General features: G+C 44.8%; 1 protein-coding gene across 1 annotated transcript in view; it reads right to left on the bottom strand.

The window, feature by feature from the left end:
* The window catches only part of suclg2 (succinate-CoA ligase GDP-forming subunit beta), a 276,376-nt gene that overhangs the window by 158,534 nt on the left and 105,670 nt on the right, over nt 1–12,172 (bottom strand). The window lies entirely within an intron of this gene.

A 12,172-nucleotide genomic window follows, 5' to 3' on the forward strand; every position in this document is an offset into this window, starting at 1 on the left:
AGTGAGGAAAACAATATTTCACATTAAGTTAATCATCTGGGGACGCGCCCAAAAATAATTTGGGGACCCCCCTGGGGGTCCCGACCCACAGGTTGAGAACCAGTGTTTTTTTAGAGAAGGCTGTGAGAGCCAATCAGGTGTCAGTGATGCTGCTGAAGTCCATTCCACTCCGGATGAGTGCTCAGACGACACGATGAGACACAGCACTTCATGGCAGGCGTTCTCAAACGTGTCCATGTCAAGGACCCTCCAAATCCAATATGCAGTATTAGAGTCGCACACGCGCACACGCGTGCACGCACACACACACGCACGCACACACGCACGCACGCACGCACGCACACACACACACACACACACACACACACACACACACACAGAGGTGTTTTTCCTCCAGTCCTACTAGCCTAATTACAAAGTTACACTTTGTCTGTGCAAAAGTGCAAAGTGTGCGTAAAAAAAAAAGAAAATACTTCGAGTCCTTCGTGTGCATGGAATATCTGAAACACAGGAAAAAAAGCAAGGAGTTCATGTTTGTTGGTTGCCCCTCGTGGTTGGCCTTAACCACTTACTCACAAACTATTTTTTGGGGGAAATAGCTAGGTTGCTAAGTGCATCCATCGACGCTAAGTGTTTAAATAATCTCAGAGTCGTCGGTGGAGTTGTAAACAAACAAAAGGTACAGCGGCGTGTGTTGGGAAAGATCTGTACGACCTTTGCCTGGATTACGCAGGCACCTTGCGTCCGCTCTCCCCGTCTTCGCCAGGCGCTGAGAGCGACCACTTTTAAGAGGGAGGAGGGCCACTCGGCGGTCCGTTCCGTTTGCCCGACCACAACCTCCCTCCTATTCAAAGAATGGAGCGATGATGAGAACACTTGATGGAGGCATGGCGTCTGGTCTAGGTTATTATTCCATTCAGACCGGGAACGCATACAGTATCTGTGTCACCACTTTAACCATAATTCTATGCTTTAACTATTCAAAAACAGCAGATCTACAAGCTCACAGCGCGGCACCGAGTGCCGCGCTGCAAGCTTGTAGATCTGCTATTTTTGAAAAAAACGTGAAAATGTTCTCTTTCTCTTGGTCCCTGGAACAAAATATTTTCCGATGCGGGTCAGTGGTAAAAAATTATATAATTCCAGGGGGTACTTGACATGAAAACGTTTGAGAACCACTGACGTAGAAACATTTTTTTTTTTTTTTCATAAAACTGTTAGGATTTAGAAGTTCTTTTTAGGTATTTTTTTCACATCTAAAATAGAGAAACCTTTCAAAGGCATTTTCTTTGCTTTGGTGTTCCTGGACCAACAAGTTTCAAATGATCGTATCTTCTTCAAATGTTGTCAAATTTCAAAGAATGATACATCATATGAAAGCTTAAATTCTGTACACTTTCGGAAAAATGTAAAAAAGTAGAAAAATGACCATGGCCCTGTGGTGTCTCAAAACGCTGTGAGTGGTCACAAATGGGTTATTATTATCTAGGTGGGGGAGTCGAGGTATTGACGGGTGCTTGCCATCAGGACGGGAAGTGGAAGATAGGAGATTGGGGGGCGGGGAGGTGAAGGGTGCTGCAACACCAACGCCTGGAAAGACACCTCGTCCTTGGGCTCGAGAGAGGAGCAGCAGGGTGTCGTAAGGGGGGGGGGGAAGTGGGACTGAGTTTCTAGGGCCCAAGGTGGAGGGGACTGAATTATGTTATACTTTAGCTATTGAAAAATAGCAGATATACAAGCTCACAGCGCGGCACCGAGTGCCGCGCCGCGAGCTTGTAGATCTGCTATTTTTGAAAAGTCGTGAAAATGTGTGAAAATCTTTGAATATATGTATTTTTTAAGCGGACATTTGTAACTCAAATTTTGCTTCTGGGGGGTCCCTGGAACTAAATATTTTGAGATGGGGGTCCGTGGGCCAAATACATATCATTCTGGGGGTCCTTCACATGAAAAGGTTTGAGCACCACTGTCATAGAAACATAGATTTTTCAAAAAAAACCTTAGAAGAATTTGAAATATTCAAGAAATTTGCACGATTTTTCAAAAATAGCAGATCTACAAGTTTGCAGCGCGGCACCAAGAGCTTGTATATCTGCTATTTTTCAATAGATAAAGCACACAATAATGCGTAATAATGGGTTAAACCCTCTCCCCCTATAAAGAACATTCCTGGGGGGGGGGCCCGCAGTGAATCCTTGTACCCAGGGCCCAGCATTTGGTGCGATGACACCCCTGAGGAGCAGACCTGTCTGCTCTTGAGTCGGTGAGACTCAAACTGGGCTCTTGCAGGGCAGGGTGTGTGCAAAGCGTCTAGACAGGAGCAGGCCAGACTAAGGAAGCTATAAAAAACCCTCTTGTGGGCCTGCTTTTTGGACATGACACAGAGAGAACGATCTCTGACAGCAGGGTGGCAGGGATTAAAACCAACACTGCTTTCCTCTCTCTCTCTCTGGAGAGGGGAGAACGGTGAGAGACAGAGGAACGAGGCCAGGTCACAGAGAGAGAGAGGGGGGGGGGGGGGGGGTAGAGAGCAAAGATAAAATATTCAAAGAGCTTTGAGAGATGTCAACAAATCAACCTTGAGTTGCCTGTTTTGGGCATGCCATTAGGCCTATTAGGCGATCACTTCTCCAAAATTCTAAATATTAAAAATATATATATATTTTTTTTAATAATATGTTTATTAAGTTTTTAAACATACATTATTAAGACAAACAACAACAACACTATACAAGAAAAGGAAAAAGAGACAAACAAACTAGAACAACAAAACCAAAAGAATAATAATCATAACAAGCTCAGGCAATAACATGTAGAATGAAAAAATGTATACATGATGAGCGAAGCAATCAGTCCCCAGCCCCCCCACGACCCCCTCAGAATGGAGAGGGCAGGCACCTGACCCAGATCGGAACTAGATTCACTGAGCACAGTTCAACATCAGTCAAGAAACTTCAAGACAAGTGAAACAGCGACAGATAGAAGTCAAGGCCGACAGGGGAACCCTTTAAGCACAGCAGCAGACAGCGTGGGCCCGATGAATCTTAAGTAGGGGTCCCAGATTTTATAAAAGGCGTCTATCTTGGAGTGTAACATACATGTTATGTATTCACAAGGAATACAATCCATTATAATATTGTGCCATGATTTTTTGGAAGGAGCGACATCCTTGATCCAAAATAGGAGAATATTCTTCCTGGCAGCGAAAAAAATAAAGCATTGTGACACATTGCGAGCTTGTAGATAGGCCGTTTCCGCTATTCCTCGTACACGACAAAGTATCAGGCTTAAGAGGTGAATGGATATATTCATTGAAAAATACTTAAAAAGGAGTGGAAAGTGAGATGAAATGGAGGTGTCCTGTGTGTGTGTGTGTGTGTGTGTGTGTGTGTGTGTGTGTGTGTGTGTGTGTGTGTGTGTGTGTGTGTGTGTGTGTGTGTCACGGGGGGGATGATGATGATGGCACACAGGAAATGCAGCACCGAGAGTCTCTGCTCCACATTGATTGTGGAGGAAGCCGCGACACCAGCGATGCGACACCGACGACAACCTTAAACCATTTAGGTCTAGAATGATGTACTTTAATGCTTTAACTATTGAAAAATAGCAGATATATAAGCTCACTGCTGCAAGCTTGTATATCTTCTATTTTGAAAAGTCAAGGAAATGTGTGCAAATCTTTGAATATATGTATTTTTAAATCGAACATTTGTAACTCAAATTTTGCTTCTGGGGGGTCCCTGGAACTAAATATTTTGAGACGGGGGTCGGCGGCCAAATACATATAATTCTAGGGGTCCTTGACATGAAAGAGTTTGAGAACCACTGACGTAGAAACAACCTTAGAAGGATTTAGAAGACACTTATAGAATCGGGTCAAAATCGGGTCAAAATTCAAATGTTCACGAGTTTTAAAAAATAGCAGATCTACAAGCTTGCAGCGCCGCTCTGTGAGCTTGTATATCTGCTATTTTTCAATAGTTAAAGCATGAAATAATAATACATAATAATGCGTACCCGGGCTAAATGGGTTAAAAAACAAGCAAGACGTGATTCTACAAGCTGGGCTGTATTAGCTGAATTAAAAAGGCCTGTAATGTGCCAGGGAAGGGTAATGGGGTGAGAACAAGGCAGGTGTTCATGCCTGCTGCACCAGTAATTGATAGGAAAAGTCCTTATTATGCAGTGCACAATGTGGCATGAGGCAACATCAGCATTACACAAAAAAAAAGATTGACAACTTGCTGATCACATGCGGAAAAAGAGTGAAATGACGGATTCTAATGCAACCTAACTCAGCACGAGCCTCTGTGTGAGACCGAAAACATACCCTGTGCTTTCAGAGGTTGAAATAACTGCAGACACAAAAAAATGTAAAGGGGTACTGTATGTTGTATATTAGGGCTGGGCAATACTGTATATCGATATGTCATTTTGACCTTTTTTGAGATTTAGAAATGGAATTAGACCACTCAGGAAGCACCCAAAAATATTTATTCAGTAGAAAAAAATCAAACCTCGGTTCGAAGTGAAGCGGTGAACTTTTATTCTATGTGTTCTAGAGTTATGAACTCTGTGATCTATACATTTTTTATATTGTGAATGAATTAATGTATCCAATCATCAGACCGGGACGGACACTACACACGTACGTACGTACGTACGTACGTACGTACGTACGGGACAGATAAAACCTATTCATTCTGAACTGAAATGGCCATATATGGACATGGGACACATATTTTGCTTTTTGAAAAAGCCTATTCATTCTGGACTGATATTCTGGACGTACGAGACAGAAATAACCTGTTCATTCTGGACTGGATTGACCATATATGGACATGAAGTGACATACATTTTGTTTTTGAAAAAGCCTGTTCATTCTGGACTGAGATGACCATATATGGACATGAAACACACATTTTGTTTTTTGAAAAAACCTGTTCATTCTGGACTGAAATGACCATATATGGGCGTGGGACACACAAAGCCACTCATTGGAAGCGGTTTTCACCGCTTCAAAAAACAAGACTTGGCTTGTATGTTTAGGAAAAGTCATGAAAGGGCACATTTCTGAGAGTTTCCTGAGCAAACCCATTCCACCCCAAAATCCCCAAAAGAGGCTCAGTCATGTGAGTGATAAGACAGAATATGTGTGTGAATGAAAAGCAGGACAGTGGAACAGTGAGGATGCAAGGAGTAGGGGCAGCGGTGTAGCCACGGGTGGGCCTGACTAGGCCTAGGCCCACCCATTTCGTTTTTGTGCCCGCCCAAAACTAAGTAAAACATTCGCGGCACAGTGCGGCACGGTGCGGCACGGTGTGGCGCGGCAATGCGCGGCTATCTAGGAAGCAAAGAAAGACACCATAGTTTAATTTGGTCATAGTTTAGTCAATTATGAAGCGATTTCGAAAATTAAAAAGTCTCCATATTGCTTGGGAAGTCCACTTCCATGACGCCCAATGTATTATGTCCCTGTAATTATTTAAATGTTTGCTTTTTTTAAATAGCCGATGTACAAGCTCACATCTAGCCAGTTGGTAAATCCTGGCTACGCCGCTGAGTAGGAGTGGTGAAGGTAGTAGTGAGACCAGCTATGCTGCACAGCTTAGAAATGGTGGCAGAAATGGTCTGATTATCACAGGGGTAGGTAACCTTTATTATCAAAAGAGAAATCGTTGGCCCAAAAAATATATAATAATCTTATTTGTGCTTTTTCTAGTCTTTTAATATGACTTTTTTTATCGTTTGTCAATTTCTCAAAGCAGATCAAGTATACCAGTAAGCCAGCCACGTTGGCGGTGAAAGTAAACAAACATCCACGCATTCTTTTCCTTCAATAATGTGTTTCTTATTTTTATTTTTTTTAAAGATTTGTTTTTGGGCTTTTTATGCCTTTATTGATAGAACAGTAGACTGACAGGAAATGGGAAGAGAGATGGGGAATGACATGTGGCAAAGGTCGTCCGGATCGGGAATCGAACCGGCGACGCCAGCAGGCATCATAGCCTAGTATGTGGTATGCGCCTTGACCACCAGGCCAGCGGGCGCCCTGTGTTTCTTATTTTTATCTGTTGTGTGTACTAGGCAATATTTTTTTTCATTAAAATAGGAGAATCTAAGTATAACTTAATGCCTACTACAATAATAAATTATAATGTAAAATGTAAAAAACTAAAGAAACTGGGAGCCACGGGAGAGGGCTCTAGGAGCCACATGTGGCCCTAGAGCAGCAGGTTGCCAACCCCTGGATTAACCATTAATTTAGTCCTGCATTCTACTTTGGTTGGTATAGTGAAACTAGACAATATACAAGCTCACAATGCCATTGCAATGTTTTGACTTGTGAGAGGGAGGGCGAGTTATTTTCGCGGCCCCATGGAGGGGGGCCAAGGCCCCTCAAGGGATGCAGGTGAAATTTTAACCTGCCGACGACACAGAGTGCCGGGAGGTAGCACCTAAACCAAACCTTAACCCTAACCTCAGTAAAACTAACTCGGATTAAAATCTAACATGCCACAATGCTCCGTTCCACCGCGGGTGAATATTGAACCCTCCGCGATGCTCGGTCCCGCCGCGGGTGAATATCGAACCCTCCATGATGCTCCGTTCCACCGCGGGTGCCACGGGATGGGACGGGGCTGCGAGAAGATCTCGGCCTTGTTGACTTGTGAGTTTGTAGAGCTTCTATTTTTTCCAATATTAAACAAAATAATAATCACTGACCAATTGTAATCGAGGCAGAAGTTTGAAAAATGTGTGATATTGATTTGAAGTCATATCGCCCCCGGGCCCCAAGGAGAAGGTAACAAAGGTAACTCAAAGAACACAGGGAACATGGCGGCGATTAGCTGGTAAAAGACAGCCAGTAAATGGCCTTTTAAGCCATTTAGAACGGGTACAGATTATTGTGTATCAATATGTTATGCTTTAACTATTGAAAAATATACAAGCTCACAGCGCGGCACCGAGTGCCGCGCTGCGAGCTTGTAGATCTGCAATTTTTTACGTTATAAGGTATTTTGAAAAACCTATGTTTCTATGTCAGCAATCTGGCTAGCCATCGTCAAAGAAAAGGTCACTTCAACTGGAGCTCAGTTAGTCTGTTTTTGAGAGACTACTATGTCAGTGGTTCTCAAACCTTTTCATGTGAAGGACCCCCAAACTGATATCCATTTGGCCACGGACCCGCATCTCACAATATCTAGTTCCAGGGACCACCCAGAAGCAAAATTTGAGTTACAAACGTTCGCTTTAAAAATACATATATTCAAAGATTTGCACACATTTTCACGACTTTTTCAAAAATAGCAGATCTACAAGCTCGCAGCGCGGCACTCGGTGCCGCGCTGTGAGCTTGTATATCTGCTATTTTTCAATAGCTAAAGCATTCAGTAATTCTAGGCCCTAAATGGGTTTTAACACACAGGAGTTTGGTTCCTAATGAGCCCTGCCGTGTGGAGTGGACAGCAGAGGAGGAGCGGCGTGTAGAATCACAGGAGGAAGCGCTGCTTGCATGTCGGCGCTCACCACAGCTCTCAGTCAAGGGCAAACAAAGGGCAACGGCACGCGCCTGGACCTAATCAGCGGACACGCCGCCGCCGACGACGACCGACTGGGCGAGTTCACGGCGACTCGTACAGCGCGCGGTACCACGTGAAATATGTGAGCTAGAAAGGTCATGTGGAGAAACTACAATAGGTGTTAATTAAAGTCACACTATGTTGAGAGTGTGAGTGTGACAGTCTATCATTACTGAACCTGTACTGTATTTCCGGGGCTGATTGGGTGCTGTGTGTGCGTGTGTGCGTGTGTGTGTGTGTGTGTGTGTGTGTGTGTGTGCGTGCGTGCGTGCGTGCGTGCGTGCGTGCGTGCGTGCGTGCGTGCGTGAGAGAATGAGAGAATGAGAGATGATAGGGTGTAAGAATGAGAGATGATAGTATATTCTTTCCACAACTTAGTCTGACACCAGCCCTTATAAACGTACAATATGTCACATTCACCCAATCACACACGGCGTAGTGTCATCAGCCCGTCATAGCTGGGGGACTCCGCGGGGGAAAGAATAATTTGCTCTTGTTAGTTTGAATGGGATATCCGTGTTTTTAACAGTATAGCGATTTTTCAATTAATTGCTATGTCTTACATTGATTCCATGGTTGCCAATGGACAAAAAAGGAAAATTATGCAGAATCGGGATTAATTAGTGTCCTTACATTATTAAGGACTGGTCGGATCATCCAGACCATGGTTATCTGATTTAATCACCTGGTGAAGAGACACACAATTAAATTTTCTATTGACATGATCAATTAAACTTATCACAATATCAAAAAACAAAAGCCATTAATTCATCAATGATGTTTATGGAACACGTTTTAGTGAATTCCAAGGAGGCCACGGGAGACAGGAGGACGTCATAACAGTTTGGAAGTGTATTATCATGCAGGGATTTACACACGCAGCACAGGCAAAGCCTAGACTATCCTCGTTTCAAATCTACAGAAAAGAAAGTTTAAAACACATGGCAATGAATGCGGGGCTAAAGCAAAAGTCAAGTAGGTCGGGAGTGGCTTATTGTCGGTATCAGCCGGTAACACGCGGGAGTCTGTCCCCGTTACAATGCGCTAGACCCCTGGGAGATGGACTGCTGAGGTGGAGCGCCACACCTACCATCAGCTCCCAGTACTTGCCGCACGACTTGCCAAGCCGTGCTACTCATACGCTGAGTTGGCGGTGCCCGGAATCGAACCCATGACCTTGCGGTTCAAAGGCGAGAGCTCTACCGACTGAGCTAACCAGGCAAAGCAAAAGCTGTGTGTAAATCCTGCATGATATTATAGCGCACGGCACTATCCTTGATAAACTACTATTCTATACGTCGTGTTCTAAAACATTACTGATGACTTAATGGCAGTTTTTTTTTATATTATTGTACGTTTAATTGATCATATCTTGTAATAATGTCTCTACCAGGCGATTGAACACTGCATATGTAAACATGTTTTTGTAACACAGAGAGAGAGAGTAGAGTAGATGGAGAGAGAAAAACAGATCTCCAATCTCAATAGTGCTTGTGTAACTTGACGCATGCAACAAAGATATAAGGATAATCTGACTCTGATTATAAACCACTTGAACCCCAGCTTCTATATTCTATGCCAGCCAGGGGGACCATTAGCCAACAATCTACAAGCTTAAACACGTTGTGTTGCGAGCTTGTAGATTTTTGACACTCATAGATTGGCAAAAAGAGATTTTGGTGTAGACTGAATAGGCGGTCAAAGTAAAGAGCAAGGTTGGGTCCTGTTTTATTGCAGAGGTTTTGAGGAGGCAGGATAGGAGTAGGCCATCCGAGGTGGCGAGGTAGCCTGCAGCTAGCGCTAGCCATTCATAGTAGTCTCATTATCTTAATAATAAGTCTCTGAACGTGAAAACCCCAGGACAAAAATCCACTCGTCCTAGACAATTTGCCCTCCTGTCCCCCAAACTGTGGAATAAATTCCCTGTCGCACTTAGAACTACAGACTCACTCCCTAGCTTCTGCCGTGGATTGAAGACGCACCTTTTTAGACTCCACCTAAACCCATAGCATTACTGTAACACAAATTGACCAGCTTAGGTGGTTCGGGCATCTAGTACGGATGCCCCCCGAGCGCCTTCCTAGGAAGGTCCTCCATGCACGTCCCACTGGGAGGAGACCCCGTGGCAGACCAAAGACCAGATGGAAGGATTTTATCTCCAAACTGGCTTGGGAACGCCTTGGTATACTCCCTGAGGGAGTGGAGGAAGTTGCTCGGGACAAGGAAATCTGGAGGTCTCAGTTGGAACTGTTACCCCCGCGACCCGATTCCGGATAAGCGGTTGAAGATGGATGGATGGATTATAGTGATGTAGTATTACCTAATTATTGTAAGTCGCTTTGGATTAAAAGCGCCTGCTAAATGCCTAAACTGTAAACTGTGATTCAAACGATGTATGCTATATTAACTCTATGGGGAAGACCTGTTTGTTTCCCCCCAGGCTAAAACCGGATGTGACGTTTGTGGGCGTTCCTTTCTATCTCTGTGTGTATGTATAGCAGTGGTCACCAAACGGAGCACCATCCTGCTCAGAGCAGTTTGGAGTTCAGTGTCTTGCTCAAGGACACCAGTAATCAAACCGGAAATGGGCAGCGGCTCCACCTACCGAGCCAATACCGCCCCGGCCATTGAAGCAGAAGCTACGGGAATGCGGCCACATCTTTGCAAAATCCATTCACCATTTACACGGACACACACGCACGCACACACACATGCACATTGCATTTCCATGTACAGTTACTTCATTTGGTCTGGAAAACGGCGAGTGCAGATTAACATGGTGCAACATCTCCAATCTCATCAGACGCAAACCGCAGTTACACAGCCGGCCTTCCCCGGGCGCAGCTCATTCCACCGGTAATGAAAGCAAATCAACTCCCGGTCTATTTACACATGACTGCAGCTGGCGCGGAGGATGTTACTTTACCACGTTACTCCATCCAATCACACACCCCCCCCCACCCCCACCACCCCACAACACCCACACCATTTTCTCTCTCTCCCACTGCCCCTCTCTCTGCCTCTCTTTCTCTCTCCCTCGCCATCCCTCCGATTTTGAGTACCTGCCCAGGGCTGATTAGTGGCAGAGTTAGCACTAGCCTGATAGTTAATTAAGACATAGAGGCGAAGAGCTGGGGTGGAGTTGAGGGGTAGGGGGGGGGGGGGGGGGGGGGGTTACCTATGCAGCCCTGAGAGAACAAGACCACAATCTGCACGTGCAGAGAGAGAGAGAGAGAGAGAGAGAGAGAGAGGAGAGAGAGAGAGAGAGAGAGAGAGAGAGGGGGGAGGGAGAGAGAGAGAAGGGGAGAGAGAGACTGTAGGAAAAGAACAAGGTGGCTTTCCCCAATGTGTTCGTTTCGTAATGAAAGTAATGTGGCGGCTAAACGGTGAAGGCTAATCAAACTCTTGGGAGTGAGGGAAAACACACACGCACGTGCGCGCCGCGCGCACAACCTCAAAGACAGGAGGAAGACGGTGGCTTCGCACAGATAAACGGCACAAACGAGAGCACATGAAAAAAAGAAGTGACCTTTCGACCTCAACATTAAAGTAAACCTCCTAGGTCTGAGAGAGTTAATCCATGCCTGGGGCAAAACACACTCCTGAGAGGGGGGAAAAAGGAGAAAGAAATTCAACAATAGACGGGAACTGATTAGGACATACTGTAGACCAGACCTGGGCATTGTGCGGCCCTTTGTTTCACTTTGACCGGCCCGTGTTAGCCTGATTTCAGACTCTACGCTGGAGCTTGAGTCTGAAGTTGTCCCCATTCTATTTGATTGAAAAGGGGAGGGGATTTAAAATTTGAAATTCCCAATCACAAGAGATCTGGTGGGAGGGGTTGTGTTTGACTTTTGCACACAAAACATTCCCTCCTCCCCCTCCCCTCAATGACATGCACCAAACAGGTCATTGTCTTTGATGTTTCATTGATTAGAGAGAATCACTAACGAGCTATCGACACTTGTAATTATAGCTCTTTTGAAGTTCAAAGGAGGCAATTAAGAACTCTGGTGAGCCACCCCTCCCTCCACTGTTTCTGTTGATTTTCAAAAGTTAGACGCACCCCTCCTCCATATTGCATTGATTTCATTGGTCGGTTTCGATCGGTTTCGGTAGAAAGAGACGCGTCATATGACAAATCCAGACCAAGAGAAGCAGTTCACTCAGAGAGTGGGCGGGTCTATTGGCTGGAGCCAGGCTAGGCCCGTGTAGGGTTAATGGCAAATTACAAAATAAACACATTTTCTAATTTTACCTCATGCATGGACTAAAGCTGCATTGCTTTTATTTTGATTTTTTTTTATTCACGTATATATGGACACGATGCATACATCAGCACGTGTGCGTGTGTGCGTGTGTGTGCGTGTGTGTGTGTGTGTGCGTGTGTGTGTGTGTGTGTGTGTGTGTGTGTGTGTGTGTGTGTGTGTGTGTGTGTGTGTGAGATCATTGGATCGTTGTCTCAATAACAAGCAGGTGGTCAGACTGGTCACACGTCAAGACGACCTGCCTTACCTTACCCATCAAAAATGGCTAAAGTGGCTAAAAAAAAGAAAAGTCGATGCCGAATGCCGGGTTTTCAACAAAAA

The sequence above is a fragment of the Nannobrachium achirus genome (assembly GCF_963921795.1).
Source record: "Nannobrachium achirus genome assembly, chromosome: 6".
Classification (NCBI taxonomy): domain Eukaryota; kingdom Metazoa; phylum Chordata; class Actinopteri; order Myctophiformes; family Myctophidae; genus Nannobrachium; species Nannobrachium achirus.